The sequence below is a fragment of the Eulemur rufifrons genome, chromosome 6, assembly GCF_041146395.1.
Source record: "Eulemur rufifrons isolate Redbay chromosome 6, OSU_ERuf_1, whole genome shotgun sequence".
Lineage (NCBI taxonomy): Eukaryota > Metazoa > Chordata > Mammalia > Primates > Lemuridae > Eulemur > Eulemur rufifrons.
In genome coordinates, this window is record NC_090988.1 from 17,481,237 (window position 1) to 17,503,784 (window position 22,548).

At 50.9% G+C, this 22,548-nt stretch overlaps 1 protein-coding gene across 1 annotated transcript in view; it reads left to right on the plus strand.

The window, feature by feature from the left end:
- Positions 1-6,079: 6,079 nt before the first annotated feature.
- Positions 6,080-22,548, plus strand: part of FXYD6 (FXYD domain containing ion transport regulator 6) — a 36,394-nt gene continuing 19,925 nt past the window's right edge. Inside the window, exon 1 of the mRNA XM_069468884.1 lies at positions 6,080-6,135. The gene's annotated coding sequence lies outside the window, so the exon portion shown is untranslated. The remainder of the gene's footprint in view (positions 6,136-22,548) is intronic.

A 22,548-nucleotide genomic window follows, 5' to 3' on the forward strand; every position in this document is an offset into this window, starting at 1 on the left:
ATGATAAACAGGTGCCTCTCCCCACGAGCGCTGGCTCCAGGCACCCAGGGAGGGGCGGGGAGTTCAGGCGCCTGCTTACGCTAACAGACTGTCAGCCTCCCTGTGCACAAGGAAAGCGGAAACTCACAGCTATTCTGGTCTTGTCTAGGGAGCCATTATGTCTTGAATTTCCAACGTCATTATCTCCAAAGGGCAACATCGCTCCGTTTTTCTCCCATTTGCATTCACTGGGAAAAGACAAATGGGTGCGTATTTGCAGAGTAGAAAGGCTTGGGGGAGGAGTGGTCATGTGTTGTCATTTGGATAACCAGCAGATCTGGAAGATGCCTGCTCATAATTAGAGATCGGCACCTCGGCACCTCGAGGTGACATTTCACACTTACAAGACAAGTTTAAGTTAATCAGGCAGCAATTGGTTCTCTAGACTAATTGGATTGGGGTGGATTTTTCACTTAGAAACAAATCCCCTCTTTGCCTTGGCAGGCCTTGAATAATGCTTTCTCCTTACGTGTGTTGTGGTTTTCCTGCAGGAAGACAGGGTGAAATTTTATTTCAGACCTCCACCACTCTGACTGCTTTTGGTTTTTCTCCTTCCCCCCAAATCAAGATCCTGATATAAAGGTAGCTGTGCAGGACCCGAGGCAGGAAGAGAGATGCCGGTCGGTGTGCGTTTGTTTCTGATGTGCTGCACGTGTCAGATGTGTGCTGATGGGGCTGTGAGTGGCAGGTCAAGGTCTTTTAGGGGAGAAAGATGTGCTGAATTTCTGCTTTCTCATGACGAAAGACTGTCCTCCCCAGCTGGGAGCCTCCCTTATGACAGTTAGGATGTGTTGGCTGCATGGGACAGAAAACCAGCTGTGGTAGATTTATGTAATAGGAGCTGAAATTACTCATATAGAGAGAAATCTGGAGTGATGCCATTCAAATGTTGTTGATGGTTCTTTCGGCGCCCTGCCCTGCCACCCTCACCTGAAGACTTCTTTTCTTCATGGTCACAAATGGCCGTTTCCTCTCCGGGCATCACATCTACATTTCTGATTTAAAAAAAAGAAGGACGAGGATAAGGACAAGGGGAAAGTGTGAAGAGCAGAGGACAAAAAGCACATACCACTGTGTCTTTCCTGGAATTCTCACCTAGTATAGTTCTGTTCCAATCTCCCTGCCCAGAACTGGGTCATATGGATGGCCCTATTTGCAAAGGAGTCTGGAAAAATGGATAGTTTAAACTGAGCACACTGCTGCTCAGTTAGAAAAAAGTTCTGATAGAAAGGAAAAAGAAGAGACAGGATCTGGCTAGGGAGCCAGTAGTACCTGCCACCTTGTCCCTGCTGCTCCACACATAGCCAGAGAAGACCGACTTTTCATCCCCCAAAGTCAGTGCCGGGGTTACCTGCTCTTCCTCTGCAGTCTGGTCTGGAGCTGCCCAGGGCCCACCACCCAGGAGAAGGCCTTCATTTGGGAAGGATCAGAGCCCCGGGAGGCTCAGCATCCACCTGTCCTCTGCCTGTCACCTCAATAGCACCAAGTACTTCATCCCTTCATCTTGGGAAGAGAAAGCAAAACTAATGCATTTCACGGGTGTGGTCTAGGCTCAGGGAACCAGTTCCGAAGACCTTTGGTTAAGAGCTTTGGGAAAGCTGGGAGGTTGCTGGCTGGAGAGAGAGCAAAGAAGAAGCTGTTCGAAATGGATGTGGAGAGGCTGGCTGGAGCCAGATTATACAGGGTCGTATGAGTCAACAACTGCAAGTCACTTCAATTCAACAAATTATAAGTGGGCACCATTTAAGATAGTGGAGTCTATAAACGAAGTAAAATGCTAGGTCTGACCTTGAGGAGTTCCCATTCTACTGGGGCAGCAGCCACATGCAACTAACATAGTAAAGTTCAAACTATGGTAAGTGCAATTACAGATACGGAGGCACCGTGCTCTTAATGACAACCTGGACAAGATAGCTTTCATTTCAATACAGTAATACTGGAATTTAGTTTGCAGAGTAGGAAGGATTCTTCTAAGTAGAGAAAGGAGGGAGAGGATGTTTCAAGCACAGAAAGCTATATGAGCAAAGGTTTAGGGGCAGGAAAGCAGGCAGTGTGTTTGGATAATTGTGCATGGCTCTCTTGGGCTGGGAGGTAGCATTTACAAGGATTGGGGAGACTAAGGGAATGGGAGTGATAGGACATAGGTCAGGAGATGAAGCAGAAAAGACAGGTGGGTGTTGGGTTGTAAAGACTGAATGGCATGTTAAGAATTTGGACTTGTAGAAAGTAGGGAACCATTGAAGGTTTGAATGACATTTGTGTTGTGGAAAATATCTCTACCGCACAAGAGCTGGCAGAGGTGTAGGTGGGGAGACTGAGGCAGAGTCACCCACGGGAGGCTGGTCCCATGGAGGCCTGACACAGATGAGGAGCAGTGAGGATGGGAAGAGACACTGGAGGCAGAGGCCTGAGGATGGCAAATGTAGGAGGGGAGCAGCGGTGAGGCGCAGGAGGATGGATTCGGCATGGGCCGTGCTGAGTCCCTGGGATTACTCATCTGGTCCCGGGAGAGAGGACCAGGCAGGAGGTGGTGGACTCATCAAGCCTAAGTGGGTGGTAGAGGAACTTCATAAAGTGACAAAGGGCCCAACCCAGCTGCTTGAGGGAGAAGCTAAGGAGTCTGAGACAGAAAGGTCGGGGCGGGAGGAAGGATTGGGGATCCAGGTGTGGTTTAGAATGAGCAGAGCTCCCTCAGCTTAGGAGCCAGGACACAGTCTGTCCTAGGGGCTGGGGGCTTAGCATTCAAACCTGTGCAAAACTAAGTGGGTGTGAATGGACACCACGTATCAGTCAGTGGGCAGTGTCTGCTCCATTTTGCAGAACTGCATCCCAGAAGGAAAGGGAACCTCAATTTCTTCCTGATTCTACCTAGGAGGGTTACCTGCTAAAAGGAACAGGGTTTCCCCTGAGACTCCTGTTCTCTCTCCTTTAACTTCCCCTTTGGACCCTTTGCCACCTGTCCATGGCTGTGTGACTGTGGCACTGACATGTGGAAGGGCTATTTTTGCCACAGTACAAGGGAACCAGGGGCAAGTGCTATGCAGGGAGGGTTTTAGCTTCACAGCTGTTAAGTTAGCCCAGCACAAGCTTCAAAGCATGAAGCTGTCCCTATGCTCCCAACAGCTGTGCTGTCCTCCCAAGTGTCTTCCTATGGTTCCAATTCCGGGGGATTGGGGAGCAGCGTTTCAAGAGTGGTTTCTGTCCTTCCTTGCCCTACTTCCACTAAGGCTGGACAGCCCTGTCCTGGCTCTTTCTCTTGGCTCCTTGGGCTTATAGAGAGGCAGCGTTCTTCACTGGGGACCCAGGCCCATTTCTCAGCCTCATGTTAATACTGCTTCCCTCACAGCCCCTTGAACCCTGACTGTAGGGTCCCCTAAGAACAGCCTGAGCCATCCATTGCCCCAAGAATTAAATCTGGAATCACCCAGGAACTGCTAGGGCCTGCCTGGCCTGGCATCTGCTTCTTTCTCCAGCCTGTCTCCTCTGCTCAAGGACCACAGTGGCTCCTTTCACACCATGCTCCTCCTGCCTCAGGGCCTTTGCACATGTTGCTTCTGTTCCAGTGTCAGAATCACTTCCCAACCCCGTCTGACACCCCTATTCTTTGCTCCTTTATTTCAACTCCTTAACACCTCTTGACCCTTCAGCTCCTTTCTCAAATGCTCCATCCACAGGGCTCTGAACCATCTTTCAATTACATACCTATTCATGGGAACATTTGATAAATATCTATCTCACCCATTAGCTATAAGGGACCATGTGTTTCCTTTTCTCACTATAACCCCCGAGCGTGGCCCAGGGCTCAGTGAAGAGTGGCTCCTCCCATCCATAAATGTGTTGAATGGATGGAGTAGCTGCCGACCTCCTTTTAGCCATCCCACATTTTTCACAGGGTTAGATGTGTTCCTTCTCCCTCTAGAAGGGAGATGCGACTTCCCTTAGCACAGGCTTGTATGTTGCTTTGTAGCTGTAATATTCCAAATTCCTCCCACTGTACTTCTGGATGGGACGTGCATGAAGCAGCACTATTTGAGAGTCAAGCCACGGCCACCCCTCATGCAGATCGAGCTCCTGTTATCCCTCTGCAGCTTGGGCTGGTCAGCATGAGGCAGGCGGTCTGAAAAGTGACCTGTCCAAGCACTTTGGAACTCTCTGGCAGGAAAGGGGCTGAACCAACAGGGGGCTCCGCTTTCGTGTTCCGACCCATTGGCCTTTCCTTTCCCAAACAGGCTTGCAAAGCCTAGGTTTCACGTGTCCTCACCAGTGGGTGCTCCAGAAAGCAACACAGGGAGGTGGCCAAAAAGCAGGACTCAAGGGTATCTGGAGGGAGAATCTACCCGCCTAAGGACATGGGCCTAGAAAGTGGTGTGGTTTCACATGTCCCACCTAGAGCAAAAGAGAAGGGAAAAGGACAATTGTAACGAAGACCTCAGTTTATGGAGGAAAAGACAGGAACAGAAAGGTTAAGCACACAAATGGGCAAGATTTCAGCCAAGCTTTTGTGAAAGAGCTTTAGCTTTCACAGGAACCCAAGGGACTTGGGGACTGGGCCAGAGTGGCATCCACCTCAGCCCAAAGTCCCATGCTCAAGAGATCAGAGCTGTCGTCCTGAGAGTCTTCCCAAGGGGACACTCTTTGGCTACTCTTTCTCTGTAGCCATTTACGGTTTCTCTACTCGTTCCACAGCCTTCTTGAATTCATGTATATTTCCTGCCTTGGGGTTTTGAAACCCTGCCATTTATTAAATAATTCAATCACCTAGGGCCAGAGCTGGAAAGGATCTCAGGATTATCTAGTCCATCGCCCCCATTTCACAAATGCAGAAATGGATGCTCAGAGCAGGGGTCTCTTCCTAGCAGGCCTTGGAGTTTATAAAGAAGTCCCTGTGGCCCTACCCAGGCTTGGACAATCACAGCCTCTCTCAGCAGCCAGCCCCCTCCCCTCCAACACACACCTTGGCTGAGGCTGGACAGCCTCCATCGTAGCATGGCTTCTGGCTACTGACCGCATGACAGGGCCTTGTGTTTCCATGGTTTCGGCCACTGCCTGGCCTCCGCCTCTCCTACAAGCTCTGCTCCTCGTAGTAAGAGCTAGTTTGTTGAGCTAAGCTTCCCATGGGGTCAGTATTCTATTCACCATTTCCCATGAGAGGAAACTGAGACTCAGGAGGTTAATGCAGAGATATGCTCAAGGTCATGTCACAGATAGAGCTGCAGAGCTAGGATTTACATCTTCAAATCAAAGCTTGTCATCTTGAATTTTGATTCTTGGGGACTGGGCTGGGGAGAGGGTGGTACTTGGCAGGGCCAGAGTTTAAGAGGGGGTCCTGGGGAGCAGATCTGTGGCTCAGGTGAGGGCTGTCTCCTCAGCTCCCCACCTGGCTCTGGCTGAAAACGACAACTACAACTAGAGCTGGCTCCTGCGCCTGCCACACAGCCATTCATGCTTTGGGCGCACATTCCCCTTAATAGCCAGAGCTCCCAATTAACGTGGGCTGCTGTGTCTGGTGCTGGGTTATTTTCTATTTCCTTTTATTTTTGCGTTCCCCTGAGTTTACTATTTCAGAGAGACACTAGCTCTGTTATTGAGTCTGTCTCACTCCCTTCCCACCCTTGCCAGAGGAAAATCAAAAAGCAACAGCTGATGGCAAATCCGCTCTGGCGCTTGCACGCCCCCTCGGCCGTCTCCTGTTGCTTCTCGGAGCTTGGAGCTCTACTGCCCTTTGGAGAAATCTCTGGGCAGCCGAGAGGAGAGGAGAGGAGAGGAGGGGATAGGGGAGGAGGGCGCGTGAGCACGGATTGGGAGGGCGGGCAGGCAGAAGAGGAGAGGGGGTCTGCGCCGGACGCTACCCAGAAGCCACCGGCCCGCAGCCACAGAGGCGGCTGTCCTCCCTGAGCCCAGCCGGGAGCGAGCTCCCGCCCATCGCCCCCCAGCCCGCAGGACGCGCCTCCCAGCCCGCCCCAACTCTCCGGAGGAGGGGAGGCGGGAAACAGCTCAAGCCTCTCCCACCGCCCTGCCTCCAGCCCCGCCACTCCCTGGCTCCTCGGGACTCGGCACGTCCTCCTGGGATCGTCTTGGAGGGGACCAGCTGTGCAGGTAAGCGGCTGGGGAGGTGGCAAAGTTGGCCCCTTATTCCGAGGAAGGCCGAGGCCGGGGTGGGGACCGATCCTCGGAGCGCCAGGAGCGCAGGCTGCGCCGCTTTGGTGGGTGTGTGCGGTGCTCCGCGGCTGCTGCGCCTCGGCGCCCGCCCGGGCGGCGGGAAGGCGGCTGGAAGTAAACAAGGAGGTGGGCGTCGGAAGGCCGAGGGGCCTCGGAGCCGAGGCAGGTATGGCGGTGGGGGTGACGCTGGTGGCTGGGAATTGCTTTCGTGGCTGCCTCGAGCTTGGGGCTAGGGCTTTCAGACGAGGGGAAGCGGCGGCGCCCAACCTTTAGCCAGGGCAGTTTTCCCTTTGTTACTTGGAAGCGGTGGACACTTGGTGAGCGCGGGGACGTGCAGACGAGGGAGTGTGGCTGGGTGTGAGTGTGGACACATGAGCCGCACAAAATGGAACTCGCAGGTTTGGTGCGGGGGTAGGGGGGAGGTGGGGCCGGGCAGCGGGCAACAGGATGGGGGCCGGGAAAAGGAGGGCTTCAGCGCTTGGGGATTCTTGAGCACGTCTGCACCCTTTTTTCCCTCCTTCTTGTCTGTCCAGTCCTGGTTTCTCTCCAGGGGGCTCTGGACCCCTTCTTCCCCCTTCCCCAGCAGGGCTGGCCCTGGCAGAGCCTCCCCCATTGTGTCTCCCCGGGCTTCCGTGGAGAGTTGATGGGCAGCCCGGGTCTCCCAGCGCTCGCTTCCGGCTCTTACAAGTGGTGGCTGGTAGAGAAAGCGCCCAAGGGTGGGAGCGGGAAGCAGCCTGGCTGGAAACATGGGCCTGCCCAGGCCCCTGCTGCCCACTGACCTCCATGCTGGGGGCCATAGCTGCTGGAGGCTTCTACCCGCCAATGTGGCCTCTGGCTCCACTCCCTTTGTAGCCTTGGCTTCGTGCTCTCTGGCTGGGCTGGGATTTCCAGGCTTGAAAAGGGATCAGTGGACATCCCAGGCCCTCTACGAAAGGACCCCCATTCTGGGGGCCAGCCGCCCTCATATTGTCGATGTGTATATGTGTTTCCGCAACTTAGCCTTTTGCACGTGACCTGCCTGGTGGTTGCCATGGAAACTCTCCATTCTCAGCCTCCCTCTTTTTCCTGCCCATTCCTCACCTCCATATCTCCTCCCCTCCCCCCAATATGGTTGCCTAGATACTGGTTATCCCTGGCTTCTCTGGGCGGGAGACCCTGGATGTCTGGCTCCCACACCAAACTGAGATGGCCCCTCCTCCCACCCTCCTCACACACACACTGCCCATCACAAACACCACACACACATATAGACACATGCCACACCACGAACTCTCCATAAACACACCCTCACATGCACACCACACACACACATATGTACACATACACATATCATACCACATACACACCAAACATACCATATATATAGCACACCACCACACACCTTGCACTGTATATGCTCACACATACACCCGCCAACAGTAGCACATACCGAGGCTTCCCAACACACACACACGCACACTGTACTTTTAAATAGGTCTCAGGCTGGGCTGAGGCAAGGAAGAGAGAGGGCAGTTTCCCTCCTCATCCAGCTCTGCGTGTGGAGGGGAAGACAGGCTCAGGAAGCCCGGGGGGAAAACCTAACATCTCCCTGGAACCCTGCAGAAGAAGATGGAGGAAAAGGCACTGCCAGATTCTCTCAAAAGAGGAGCCCCTTTCCCAGGGGCCAGGCTCAAAAGGCTTGGCACAGACCAGAATTCAAATCTCTCCACTGCTGCCTCTCCCTTCCCGACCCTGAGACAGCCTGAGGCGCCAGGAGTCTTCCTGACTAGTGGAGGATCAGGCAGGCTCTGAGCCCCAGAAGGAGGCAAGGAGAAGCTGTTACTGCTCCAGGAAAGCAAAGGGTGGCAGGGCAGGGCAGGGAGATCAGGCAGGAGGACAGGGAAGTCAGAGAGAGCAGGAGGGAGCCACAGGAGTTAAAAAAGTGGAAGTTAGGGTGACCTGCTCCTGCCGGGGGCTAAGACCACCCTCTCTTCCCTCTGGCACATTTTCCTGCTTGGCCTCGCCAACCACGTCTGTGTGTCTGGGAGAGGAAGCCCGTTTGCAAAGGGCTCCAAGGATTGCCAGGGCTCTTCCAAGACTTGTGGTTTCTGTGATTGTCAGATGGTAACGCCTGAGGGAAGAATTTCCTTCCTGGCTTCCTTTTGATCTTCAGTCATTCAGGGAATTGTTTTAAGTATCTGCTGTGTGTTAATTGCTGGAGACCTGATGGTGAAGGAGGCAACACAGTCCCTGAATCCCGGATTTCTCAGAGCCAGAAGAGGTGGTGTGGGAGCATCCAGTCAAGACATAGCGGGGAAACTGAGGCACAGCAGTCACACAGCCAGTAGTAGCTGAGGCCTTCTGACTCCTCAGCCAGGATTTGGTCCCCACACTGCCTGTCCTTACCCCCTGCCTTTTCTCTGTTGCCACGAGAGATGGTGGGTCTATGGAATCCTACGAAGGGAGAGCCTTTCGTCAGCTGGAGACTGGGATGCTCCTTCCAAAGTGAGGGTCCCCTGGTGGGCAGGGATGATTAGGGAACACTATGTTTTCTTGGAGGGTGAGGCTGGAGGGTGCGGCAAGGAAGAGGGGAGAAGAAGCAGTTTCCTAGACTCTGGAAACTGCCCGACAGCCTTCAGGGGAGTCAGCTCACTGAGTGTCCTCCATAAACAAGATCCCCCCACCTCCCAGCTCTGTTGGACCTCGTCGGCTGCCATCTGGATGACACAGTGTGCCAGGCAGCCCCCAGGATCCACCTTCCAACAAACCACCTTTTGGCATCTGCCCGAGCGCCCTGGAGGAAGCAAACCCGTCATGAAAAGCACAGCCCCAGGGAGGCGCAGAGAGGCCGGTTCCAGCCCCAGATCTGCCCCTGCACTGCTGTGTTTCTCAAAGGCAAATGCATTTATTCCACAGATATTCTTTTGGCTGCAAACTGAGCTTCTGGTGAATTTCAGAAATGGCTTAGACTGCTCTTAAGCAACTGAAGACCTCCAAGATTTTATAAACTCTGTTTCTGCATCTGTCAATAGTGGGGTTTGGAGTCATGGTTTCTAAGGCACATCTTCCTCTAAATTTGTGTGGATTATACAGTCTTGAAAGAGATCCCTTTTCTCTCTAGGCACCAAATTGTGCTCATTATTTCACAGCACAGGGCTGCAGTGAGCTGAGCAGGAAAGGGCTGGGCTCTGGTTATTAGGAAGAAAGTCCCCCTTTCACCCAGTGTGGCAGGAGATGCACAAGGAGCTGAAACCGCGTTTTTTTGTCTTCAACCCAGGGACCCAGCCCCTACTGGACACTGTGCCCGCCTGGTCTTCTCCCAGGACACACACTGGGATGGGGTGAAGTCTTCAAAGAGGCGTCCTGGGGAGAGGATAAGATCCAGGGCTATCATTTAGGGGCCTGTGAAATCCTCTGGAGGGAGGACCTTTGGCCAGCTGGAAAGTCAGGGGCAAGAGGGCCTAGTCAGGGACACATCGTGCCGGCTCTCTGTCCCTGATGAGAGGCAGGACCTCTTTGGCCAAGACAAAAGCCTGGAACCAATTTGGCAGCGTCTTCTCTGCTCCAGAATTAGGGGGAGGAAGAAGCCCTGACCTGGGAAAGTATGAGGCCAGCTTGGAGGCCACACAGGAACACGCTTGTTACAAAGACGTGCGGGGGAGCAGGAGGCCCAGGAATGGGGCTGCGGCCGTGGGAATGTGGCGGCTCCAGCTCAGAATATCTGATTTGAGCAGAGAGGGCCAGCCAGGGATGAAGGGATCTAGTTGGAATGGCAGTGACCCCCACGCAGCTGTAGGACAAAGCCAGGCCTGGGTTGAGAGACTGGAGGCCACGGTCTCAGATTCCCTCATGGAGTCCCTCTGATATGGCAGGCAGGCCCTAGCCGGGCAGGCTGTGAGTTGATGGCTTCTCTGGCACTGGGGCCGTCCTGCTCAGGTAGGCCAATTGATTTGTCCCGTCCCTTCTTTTCCGCCACCACCTGCCTCATGTCCACTTCCCACCAGGAAGGCTCTGGGACCCTGTTCCGCCACAGGAAGGGCGCCACACACTCACATGTGCGCTCACACTTGCACACGTGTTCCCTTCCTCACACGTCCGTAATCTCCCACACTGACACGGAGGCCAGTGCTCGATGTTCCCACCCACCTCTCACCTCCTCCCACTGCTGTGCCTCGCCCTGACCGTTGCGGCGGCCTCTGAACTCCCATCCTCTCAGCCCCACCCTCTCACCCGCTGACCCACCGCCCAGGTCCAGCCCCGGCGCTCCTCTGCTCACAGACCTCCCAGGCTCGCCATCGCCTGTTAATAAGCACAGGCACCTGGCACTGGCATTCAGGGCTCCTCGTAACCCTTCTGCAGCCGCCTCTCCAGCACCTTCTCCAGAAGGTCATCCGAAGCCTGGTGTTTCCCTGCTCTCCTGAGCTCAGGCCCTGCTGGAATGTGCTTGCTCACGCCAGTCTGCTGAGTAGGGGTGGCTGCCTTTGGAGACCCACACTTGGGTTCTAACCTGATTCTGACACTGTCTAGTTTTCTTAACTTTTCTTTTTTTTATGAACTTTAAAAAAATTCTTTTGCATATATATTTTTTATTTCAGCATATTACAGGGGTACAAATGTTTAGGTTACATATATTGCCTTTACCCTGCCCAAGTCAGAGCTATCAGTGTGTCCATTCCCCAGACGGTGCACACCACACCCGTTAGGTGTGACTGTAGCCCCTCCACCTGCCTGGCACCCAGTAAATGTTACCACTATATGTGCACATAAGTGTTGATCAATTAATGCCACAGTTTTCTTAACTTTTCTAAGCCTCAGTTTTCTTATCTGTCAAATGTACATGAGGATTGAGCCGGATAAACTATGCAAAGTGCTTAGCATGGTGCCTGGCACGTGGCAAACACTCAGTAGCTATCAGCTGCTGTAATAATCATAGTAATGACATATCATTATCATTAGAATGACATGTTGTTAGGGCACCTGTGTTCGAGGCTCTTCCAAAGTGCTCATTCTTTCAAGTAGCTCTTCCTGATTTCCAATAGACAGGCATTACAGTTCCCAATAAACATACTCCTCCTGTGCGCTGAAGGCCCTACTGATTCTCCCTTTAGAGTACACAGCCGCGTTTTAGTTCCTTACAGACAGGCCTTCTCCCTCCACCCCACCTTCCTCTCAAAGGCAGGTCTGTTCTCCCCACGGTGCCTGGCACGGGGTCACTGGTGAGCACCGGTGATTGAACCTGTGGGGAGCAGTCCTCACTGCTGGGAGGTGTTGAAGCCTCAGAGCCATCTCCCTGACCCAGTGCACACACACATTCCTGGGTGGACATTCCTGTATTCCCAGACATCGTCTCAGTGTGCCCAGTTCCTGTGGGAGAGTCTGAAAACGAAGAATTTGACCCTCTCTGAGGTCTGAGAGAGGCTTAAGGCCCGAAGTCAATGGAGGGAAGCTGAGTCATTACAGCGTTTTGGTAACTGGGATTTGACAAGAGACCCAGAGAATAGAATGAGGAAGTGAGTGGGGAGGGCCGAGAAAGTTTTAGATGCCTTAAAAATTCCATACAGATGCTCAGGTTGTTCCGAGCTTAGGCTGGATTTGGACTGAACGGGATAACAATGCTAAAGCATCCATCCATTGACATACCAACATCGGGCAGCCGCTGTGGTCAGTGCGGGGGATCCAGAGATGACCAGAACGTCCCTCTGCTCCCAAGGAGTCACAGTCTAGCGATGGCAGGATGTAGGAAGAGGTGTGGCCTTGGCTCTGCGGGAATGGGGGGAATGAGGACGGGGAGAAGGGAGGGCCCACGTGTTTCCTGAAATAGAGACAGAGTCAGGTCAGCAGCCCCCACCCCCACCCAGAGGTAGGGCACATCTCCAGGTCAGGCCCATGGGTCAGGGTCCATCCTCAGGCCACGTCCACCCCCAGGGGAGATGATGTGGATGGATGCAAAGTGCTCTGCAGGCTGAAACTTGCAGGCCAGAGCTGTGCTTCCCACGAGGTGGCAGAGAGAGTGAAGGGGAGCAGGCCAAGCTGCCTGGTCCTGTGGTCTGGCTGTGGGCAGGGTAGCGTGGGCCTGGCCTCTGGGTTTCTGTTTCCCCTGCTGAGACTGCTAGTCTGTCCTGTCTTGAATGGGCCTTTGTCAGCAGGTGTGTGGGGGAGATGGAGGCCGGGCCTGGCCGGTGGCTTCTGTGCAATACCTCCCGCCATCCAGCCCCTCCAGAACCAGGCTCTGTGCGGGCAGGCGCAAGGCCTGGGTCCTACTCCTGCACTCACTCCGGGCAACTCATGTCATTGGCCTGCGCTCGGATTGGCCACACAGTGCTGCTTCTGAGGGCTGTGTGAGAAGTCCATGGAATGATGGCCGTGATGCCAAAGACAGTCACAGTCATCAGTGACACTGAGGTGACAGGAGGTACCATGCCTCCAAGGTGGGCCAGCTCGGGGTCTTTCCAGGAAGACATCTAGAAATCAGCCTGGGTTGGTGATTTGTGAATTGTTTCTCTTTCTAAGGAAGAGGCCTTATTTCTCTGCAGGGTCAGTTCTTTTCTTCATCCCTTTTTTTCCTTCCACTGAGCAAGTTTCTCTTACGCAGAAGGAGCTTCATGTTAAAGGTAAAGGCACCTTCAGGTTAAAGTAACAAGTTCCCTGCTGGATGATAAAGGAGTTTTTCCTCTCCCACTCCGCCCTGTAACAGCCAGGCTGGGTTGGGTCTGGGCCCTTAGAGAAGCAGCTTTGAGTCTAGGGGACCCTGCGGACCAGCCTCCCCAGCAGTGGGGGTGCCCCTCCTCTATGAATGAGGGACAGAGGGGCAGCATCCCAGCACCAGGCTCTAAGAGGCCCTGCCAGGCCTCCAGGCCCATGACTGGAGAGGGAAGAGACCCCCCTGGGAGGTGTCAGGGATGCTCTGGGGCAGAGCTGCCCTGCCCTGCTCCTAGGCTCTCCAGCTGCCTTCCTGGTGGTTTGGGGAATCCAGCCCTGTCCTCTGCCACCTTGCACCCTGGGCTACTGGAATTTCACCACCCTCTGCTCTGTCCTTCCCCTGCCCAGGTTTGGAGTCTCCTCTCTGGAACTTTTTCCAGGGGTGGGGGGGATGGGGGGGGGGACAATCATTTCAAGTTAGGCTATTAACAAAATAATTGATGTTTAATTGTTTTTTTTAACGGGCATTTCAAATGCAAATTGAGGGAACGGGGTGCATTTCCCTTTGAAGGCCACAGATCCATCTGTGGTTGACCCAAAATACTGGTTTTAAAAGGCAGCTCTAAAAGCCTTTGCTGGCTGGGTCTTGGCTATGGCTCTGAATCAGAGAAGCTCAGCATATTACAGAACATCCAACAGCAGAAAGGTGAGCAGATGCAGGAGGGCTGGGATGGGGTTGGGGGACTGTTTTTGTTTTTAACTGAATTTTAAAATTTTTATTATTTTTCCATGACAAGATTGTATATGTTTGGAACAGTTTTAGATTTACAGAAGACGGGAGCAGATAGTGCAGAGTTCCAATGCTCTCCCCTGCACACGGTTTCCACTATTACCAAGATCTTAATTAGTGTGGTACGTTTGTTACATTTAATGAATGAATAGTGATACATTGTTATTAACTAACATTGACACTTCATTTACATTTCCTTAGTTTTTACCTGAAGTCCCTTGTCTGTTCTAGGATCTCATTTGGAATACCACATTACATTTAGTCATCCTGTCTCCTTAGGCTCGTCTCGGCCGTGACAGTTTCTCAGTCTTTCGTAGCTTTTGATGACTTTGACCGTTCTGAGGAGCACTGGACAGGTATATTGTAGGACGCCCCTCAGTTGGGATTTATCTGATGTTTTCTTCATGATTGGCTGGGGTTTGGGTTTGGGGGAGGTAAAGTGCCATTTTCATCACATCACGTCATGGGAGCATCCAATCAGCGTGATTCATCGCTGTTGATGCTGGCAGGACTGGGTTTTCTGTCCCTGTCATGCCCCCATGTAGCACAGTTCCAGGGATTGGTGACAAACATATCATCACATCGGTGTGTCAGCCAGTGCTCTCCAGGTGTCCTCCCCGTCCCAGGCCTTGCAAGTCACGGGTAGCCCAGAGACTTTTCAGACAGGACAACCTTATTAAAGAGCATGAAACAGAATGTGCGATGGACCAAACCAGTGCCAACGACAGGCGGCAGGTGCTTTTTGAGTCTGAAGAAAGGGGTGTCCATGGAGTGGTAGCTGGACACAGACAGCATTTCTCAACCTTGGCTTTACATTGGAATTAGTGGGGAGATTCTCAAAATTACTGATGCCTTGGCCACACTCCCAGAGTTTAGAATTTAATGGGGCTTGGTTAATTCCCAGGCATCACTTTTGGGGCTTTTTTTTTAAGCTTTCTGCGTGATCCTAAGGTGTAGCCAGTGTTGAGAACGGGAATAAACAGGGATGGGAGGGGCATTCTAAGTTGAGGGAACAGAACATACGAAGGTATGCAGATAGAGACACCCCTGGCAGAAGATGGGAAGTAGACCATCTTAGCTGAAAGTAATGGGAGAGAATACTGGAAGGGTAGAAGTTTTATAAGCCAAATAAAGTTTGGATTTTAGAAAAATAGATACGATACTGAAGCACCACTGAATGCATTTGAGTTTGGGAGGGAAGTGATGAGAAGACACTTTAGGGGCATCCGTGGTGCAATAATCAGTGTTCAGGACAGGGTGGGAGGAGGAGGTTAAAGGTGGGTGCAGCTACTGCAGTATCAGGCAAGCTGCTGCAATTACCCAGGAAAGCAATACCGCAGGAGTAAGCATGGCTGGGACGTTGCCACAGATGCAGCATGGAACCTAGGAGGGACAGGGGAAACCCTATAGACATGGTTAAACTGTACGCTCCATCAGGTGGGGACTGAGTCTGTCTTGCTCATTGCAATATGCTCAGCGATGAGCAAATGCTTGGAAAACAATAGGCCATCAATAAATGTTTGTTAATTTGGTTACTGGAAGGATAAGCGTGTCATTCTTTCCAAAATTATGCCTTGTTCCAAAATTTCCCTTTCTGCACTGATTTCTCCACCTGAACGCAGGCAGATTTCTCTGCTGTATGGAAACCAATCTGACTGAATAACTCAGGCTTGTTAGGATTGGGAATATTTCTCCTTTAAAAGAAGGATTTATTGCCATTTAAAAGTCTCTCCTTGAGAGAATGTTGCGGGGGGGGGGGGGTGTGATATATTTTTGAGTAGGGCTGGTCTTTATTTCAATTCTGTGCCCTCATCTAATTCTGAGCTATACTAGAAAAAAAGATGATCAGCAGCTTTGAGCCCACTTGTGAAGGGCTGCCAGATTCTGGGCTGGTAGTTTTGTTGGCATCTCCTGTGAGCTGAGCGCCAAGGGATAGGATCACCTACAACTGGTCTGGGACACGATCCAGCTCCCAGCGTAAATATACTGGTATTCTGCTGGGCAGAGAGCAGCGGGTGCCCAGCAGCCGCTGTGAGCTGGGCGGAGGCTGAGGGAGAGACGAGTTCCTGCACCGAGGCTGAGGCTCAGCTGGGAGCAATGGGGCGTAGCTGTGGGTCAACAGGTATGCCCGGCCTCCTCCCTCCTGAGAGGCTCCAGGGTCCCAGCCCTACCCCGACAGCAGTCGTTGTGAGCAGAACAGAGCTGGGCTAGAAAAAGTGAAAGGGGAAAAGAAAAGACATAATGCATGCCATAGTTTCAAAAAGCTGTATTTTGGGTAATTCTCTTCCTGGCTATTCTACCCTGGCCTGGGTGAGAACATTTCCATCAAATGAGCCCAGCTTGGTCCTGAGTCAGGGTCAGCATATTTTTTCCCATCAACTATGCTCAACTTCCCCCCTCCCCCAATTTCTTATCATTGTAAAATACATATAACATAAAATTTACTATCTTGATCATTTTTAAGTATATAGTTCAGTGTCATTAAATACATTTATTAAAGTACAACTATTACCACCGTCCCCATCTCCAGACCTTTTTTGCCTTGCAAAACTGAAACTCTGTACACATTAAACAGTAACTCCCCATTTCCCTCTTCCCTGAACTCCTGGCAACCACCATTCTACTTTCTGTCGCTGTGATTTTGACAACTCTAACTACCTTGCGTGAGTGGAATCATACAGTATTTGTTCCTTTGCGTCTGACTTATTTCACTTAGGATAATGTCCTCAAGATTCATGCATGTTGTAGCATGTATCAGAATTCCCTTCCTTTTTAAGGCTGAATAATATTCCATTGTGTGTATATACAACATTCTATTTATCCATTCATTTGTCAGTGGATACCTGGGTTGCTTCCACCTTTTGGCTATTGTGAATAATGCTGCTGTGAATATGGGTGTACAAATATCTCTTCAAGATCCTGTTTTCGATTCTTTTGGTTATATACCCAGAAGCAGAATTGGTGGACCATATGGTAATTCTATTTTTAGTATTTTTTGGAACCACTACACTGTTTTCCACATCAGTGTACCATTTTACATTCCTACCAACAGTGCCCAATGGTTCCTTCCAATTTCTCCACATCCTTATCAACACTTTTTCTTTTCTTTCTTTCTTTTTTTTTTAATGGTAGCCATCCTAATGGGTGTGAGATGGTATCTCATTGTAGTTTCTGTTCTGTTTTTCAGGTTTTTTTTTTTTTTTAAAGACAGGATCTCACTCTGTTCCCAGGATGGAGTGCAGTGGCACGATCATAGCTCACTGCATTCTGCAACTCCTGGACTCACATGATCCTCCCACTTCAGCTCCCTGAGTCCCTGGGATTGCTGGCGGGAGCTACCACACCCAGCTCTCCTTGTAGTTTTGATTTGCATTTATGAGGTTGGGTGTCTTTTCATATGCTTATTGACCATTTGAATATCTTCTCTGGAGAAATGTCTATCCAAGTTCTTTGCTTATTTTTGAATTGGATTGTTTGCTTTTTTTGTTGTTGAATTTTAGGTCTCCATATATGCTGGGTATTAATCCCTTAGCACATATATGACTTGCAAATATTGTCTCCCATTCTGTGGGTTGCCTTTTTACTCTGTTGATAATGTTTTTTGATGCCCAAAATGTTTAAATTTTTATGAAGTCCGACTTGTCTATTTTTTTTTGTTGCTGTTGCCTATGCCTTTGTTGTCATACTCAAGAAACCATTGCCAAATCTAATGTCATGAAGCTTTCGCCATGTTTTCTTCTAAGAGTTTTATTTTAGGCTTTACATATAGGTCATGGGTCTATTTTAAGTTTATTTTTGCATATGGTATTTGGTAAGGGTCTACCTTTATTCTTTTGCATGTAGGTATCTAGTTTTGCCAGCACCATTTGTTGAAAAGACTGCCTTTTCCCCATTGAATGGTTTTGGCACCCTTGTCAAAACTCATTTGACCATACATGTGTGGGTTTATTTCTGGCCTCTATTCTAGTCCATTGATCTATATGTCTGTCTTTATGCCAGTACCACACTGTTTTGATTACTATAGCTTTGTAGTAACTTTTGAAATCAGGAAGCATGAGTCCTTCTGCTTCGTTCCTTTTCAAGATTGTTTTAGCTATTTGGGGTCCCTTCAGATTCCATATAGATTTTAGGATGGATTTTTCTATTTCTGCAAAAAATGACAGTAGGATTTTGGTTGCATTGAATCTGTAGATCATTTTGGGTAACATTTGTTTCTTAACAATATTAAGTCTCCCAATCTATGAACATGGGATATCTCTCCAATTATTTATGTTTTCTTTAATTTCTTTGAGAAATGTTTTCATTGCACAAGTTTTTCACCTTCTTGGTTAATTTCTAAGTATTTTATTCTTTTCGATGTTATCATAAATGGAATTATTTTCCTAATTTCCTTTTCAGATTGTTCATTGTTAGTGTACAGAAATGCAGCTTTTTTGTGTGTGTTGATTTTGTATTCTGCTGCTTTGCAGAATTCTTAATAGTTCTAACAGGGTTTTTTTGGTGGAATCTTTAGGGTTGTCTATATATAAGATCATAATATCTGTGAACAGAGATCATTGTACTTCTTCCTTTCCAATTTGGATGCCTTTTATTTATCTTTCTTGCATAATTTCCCTGGCTAGGACTTCCAATACTATGTTAAATAGAAATGGTGAGAGTGGGCATCTTTACCTTATTCCTGATCTTAGAGGAAAAACTTTCAGTCTTTCACCATTGAGTTCGATGTTTTTTATATATAGCTTGTATTATTTTTGTTTTGTTTCATTTTTGTTTTTTGAGACAGGGTCTCGCTTTGTCACTGAGGCTGGAGTGTGAAGTGGCGTGATCATAGCTCACCACAACCTCAAACTCCTGGGCTCAAGTGATCCTCCTGCCTAAGCCTCCCGAGTAGCTGGGACTACAGGCACATGCTAAAGCATCTAGCTAATTTTTGTATTTTTTGTAGAGAGGGGTCCAACTGTGTTGCTCAGGCTGGTCTTGAACTCCTGGCGTCAGGGAATCTTCCTGTCTCGGCCTCCCAAAGTGCTAGAATTACAGGTGTGAGCCACCACACCCAGTGGTATTATGGTTTTTAAATTCCTAATTTGTTGTGTTTTTATCATGAGACAGTGTTAAGTTTTGTCAAGTGCTTTTTCTGCGTCAATTGAGATGATCACGTAGTTTTTTCCTTCATTGTGTTAATGTCGTATATTGTATTGATTGATTTTTATATACTGAACCATGCTTGCATTCCAGGAATAAATCAGGACCACCATTTTTGTTTCCCTTAGTCCCTGTGCATTGCCACAGTTGCCAGGGAGGCAGCAAGAAAGAATGGAAAGAGCATAGCATCAACAGAATTAGGTGACAATTCCAGGTAGCAGTGGGGCCTTAGGCAATAACATAATTCTGAGCCTCTCCTTTTCTAACAAGTAAAATAGCAGTAGTAACCAACATCACATACAGTTGTGATGTTTCTTTGAGCTACTGCTTGTGAAGTTTGGTGTTACTAACATCATCATCATTGCCTTCATCCCCTTCAGCCAACATGGACAGACAAGAGGAGCAGAGAACAGTTGCTCCTCTTTCTCTTTTAACAGCCGCAGGCACACTGGAGGGTCCAGGGCTGAGGGATAAGAGTCCCTGTCCTGATACCTCTTGCTCTGACCCCCTGAACCCAAGGAGGCAGAGGACTAGGGCCACCTTAGGGACAGCACCCTGGTTTTGGAGAAGTCCCCTTGGCTCTGCCTATGTGTCTCAGGGCCCAGCCCTCCTGAAGATTACACAGAAGGGGTCCCTTGTGGGAGGCAGTTGCTTCTTAAATGACTTTGGCAAAGGAAGAAGACTGTGCATGTTGACCACAGGGGTGGCGAGGACCTTGAGGGCTGGGGCTCAGGTGGGGCAGCCACAGGCTCCTGGCATCTGTCCAGCAGAGACACTCAGTCTTCCACTGGGCAGCTGCCTGGCAGCCGGGGAGGGGCGTGAGATGTTTTCTCCCAGGAACAGCAGCTGTTGACTTTTCCTCCCTGGCCCCGCCCCGCTGCACTTCCTCTCTCTGCCCTTTGGCCCGCTAGGGCACGCAGAGGCATGGCGGAGGCACCCTGGCAGCAGAGGGCGAGGAGGCCCAGCCCAGCCTCAGGGAGGACAGCATCGGGGCTTGTTTGATGTTTCCTCCAAAGCCAATTTTCTTCTTTCCGTGGTCTCATCTCTCCTGGCTTCACCGCCTGTCCCATCCCTTTCGTCCCCTCACCCCCAGTTTCTGCCCCTGGGCCAGCCTCTTTCTCTTGCCCTTGCCTGCCTCTCTCCCACTTCTCTTTGGGCATCTCCCGTTTTGGTTTCTCTTCCTCTGGGGTTTCTTTCTTCTCTTGCTGTCTCATGTCCTCTCTGTCTTGCTTCTGTGTCTCTCGGAGGAGGCTCCCTCAGTTTTGGTTGGGGAGGACGTGTCACTTGCTTGGGCTGTCCCAGCACACGTGCCCTCCCCATGCCACCTGTCTGCGGCCCTGGATGGCCCAGGCTGTTTATTTTGAGGCAGGAGAGGGAAGTGGCGGGAGCCTGTGTCACCTGTGGGCTGAGGCCCCTTCCCGGCCCTGTGACCAAGGGAGGACACTGGAGGTGTCCTCCACAGGACAGTCCTCAGGACCTCCACAGGACAGTGCAGGAAAAGGTAGAAAATGCAAGAGGAAAGAGTTGGGGAATGATAATAGTAGTAGCACTAACAGGTGGTGCTTAAGGAGCAATTACTATTTGCCAGGCATTGTGCTCCGCCTCTCCACATGACAGCTCTTTCATTGCAAATGGCAGAGACAAAACTCCATGTAGTTCAGGCAGGGCAGGGGATATCAGTTTGTAGAGCCCTACAGGCTGGGCGGGGCTGCCAGGACTTCTCCCTGCTGCTCCCACATGTCTCTGTCCCAGCCAGCTCTTCCCCTGTCTGCTGCTGACTGACTTCTGCCCCCACAGCCTCCTCCTACCCCCACACTTCACAGCTTGGCCACTTTGACCTGTCCTTCCTTGGTTCTGACATGACAACCCTGGGGGCCGAGTGGGAGGGTTGGGGGGACACTGAGGCCTCCTACCATTCCTACTAGGGAGGGGGCTGCGATTGGCAGCCTTCAGGAAGCAGCAGGGCTGGAGTGGGAGTGGGGGAGCAGGGTCCCCCCCCAAAGCAGATGCCATTCACAGGAGGGACTGGTGTGGACAGGTGAACAACTGCCCCCACACAAAGGCTGTCTCATCTCACCCTCACCGCTCCTGAGATGCACATCCTTTCCTCATCTTACAGTTGCAGAAGCAAAGGCACCCAGAGGTCAAGTAACTTGCCCAAGGCCACAAAGCCACTGAGTGGCACAGAGGCAGGAGAGCCGAGTGTTCAGAGTGAGGACTCTGGGCCAGGTTGCTTGGGTTTGAATCTGGGCTCTGCTACTCTCTAGCTCTCGGACTTCGGGCAAGTTATTTAACCTTCCAGCCTTAGTTTGCCCATCCGTATAGTGGGAACGATCATATTAATAGCTACTTCCTAGCACTGGTGTAAGTATGAATGAGTTAATACATCTAAACCACTTAGAAGAGCACTTGACGTGGCGTGAGCACCTAATAAATGTTATAATGGCACTTTACAGTTTACGAAGTTTACAAAGAACCTTCACATGTATCATCTCACTTGACCTTTTAATATCCTTGGGAAGTGGCCAGGGGAGGGGACTGGCTGAGTCCACACTGCCCCCGCCCCGTGCTCTCACCCTCGCCTAGTCAGCTGCGTGGTTCTGTAATCTGTTCAAAAAAAAACCCCTCCCGAGTAAATGACTCCATCCAACAAGGGATACGAGTTTTCTCTCGGGGTGAGCTGGCAGCTTGCGCATTCTGTTCACTCCCCTTCTCTCATGAATATGCATGAAGCTGGAGATGTGGGGAGTCGGTTGGTAAATATTCATCCAGGGACAGGAGCCCCTTTCACCACGGCCCTCTTTGCAGAGCTTGTTTGACTCCCCCAGGCCTCAGCCTGCTGGGCTGGGATAGGAGCAAAAAACAGGTGGCAGCTGCCTGGGGGAGGTGGGCCTGCAGGTGGCCCGTCATGGCCCTTTGCCACCGAGCGGGGGTGAGCCCTCCCTGCCACGTGGGCCTGGGGGCTGGAGTCTGGGGCTGGCTGCCTGGCTGAGCCAGCCACTCCCGGCATGGAGACCACCTTCCCTCCACCAAAGGGAGGCAGACGGGGCAGGGTCAAAGTCGGGAATCCAGCACTCATTCACCAGCGGCCTCTCTTTCTCTGCCTCACTTACTGTCCGTGTAAAATGGGTCTGATGCTATCAGAGGACCTTATGGAGGCCTGGAGCCAACCCTCACCTCGCACATGGAGCAAACAGATGAGAGCAGCAGCGCGGAGCGGGAGTTTGGTGCAGGTGGCTGTGCCTGCAGCGTGGGTCTGAGCAGTGTGAGCCCAGGCTAAGGATGAAAACTGGGAAGCCCAGACTAAAATCGTCACAGACAAACAGGTCAGATGTACCGGCAGAGAAGGGGATCTTTACAGTCCTGAGACATCAGTAAGTCTTACTGTCTGGGAAGAAAACGGGAGGGTGGTCGGACCTACCTGTGTTAAGGAAGACCTTCTGGAGGGAAGGGACTGGCCCTGAAGGCTTTGTAAGGCCTCCTTGGGCCTCGGATTCTATCAGAGGGCCTCCCACGCACGTTACGAGTGTTACCATGAGGCTGTCTCTGAGGATTAAATGAGAATAAGCATTTGAGGCACTAAGAATAGTGTGTGACCTGTATATTTGTCATGATTATTATCACCTCTCATATCTAACTCAGAGATTTGAGCCCGGGCCTCAGATATGGGGTTTCCATCTCAGAATTTGTAATTCTTCTCGGTTGCTTCTATGGAGTCCAGAGAAGAACTCGTGTGGTGCAGGCAGACCTCTGTGCCCACCCTACCTCCTCATCACCAGTGACTTACTCCTGTCACCGAG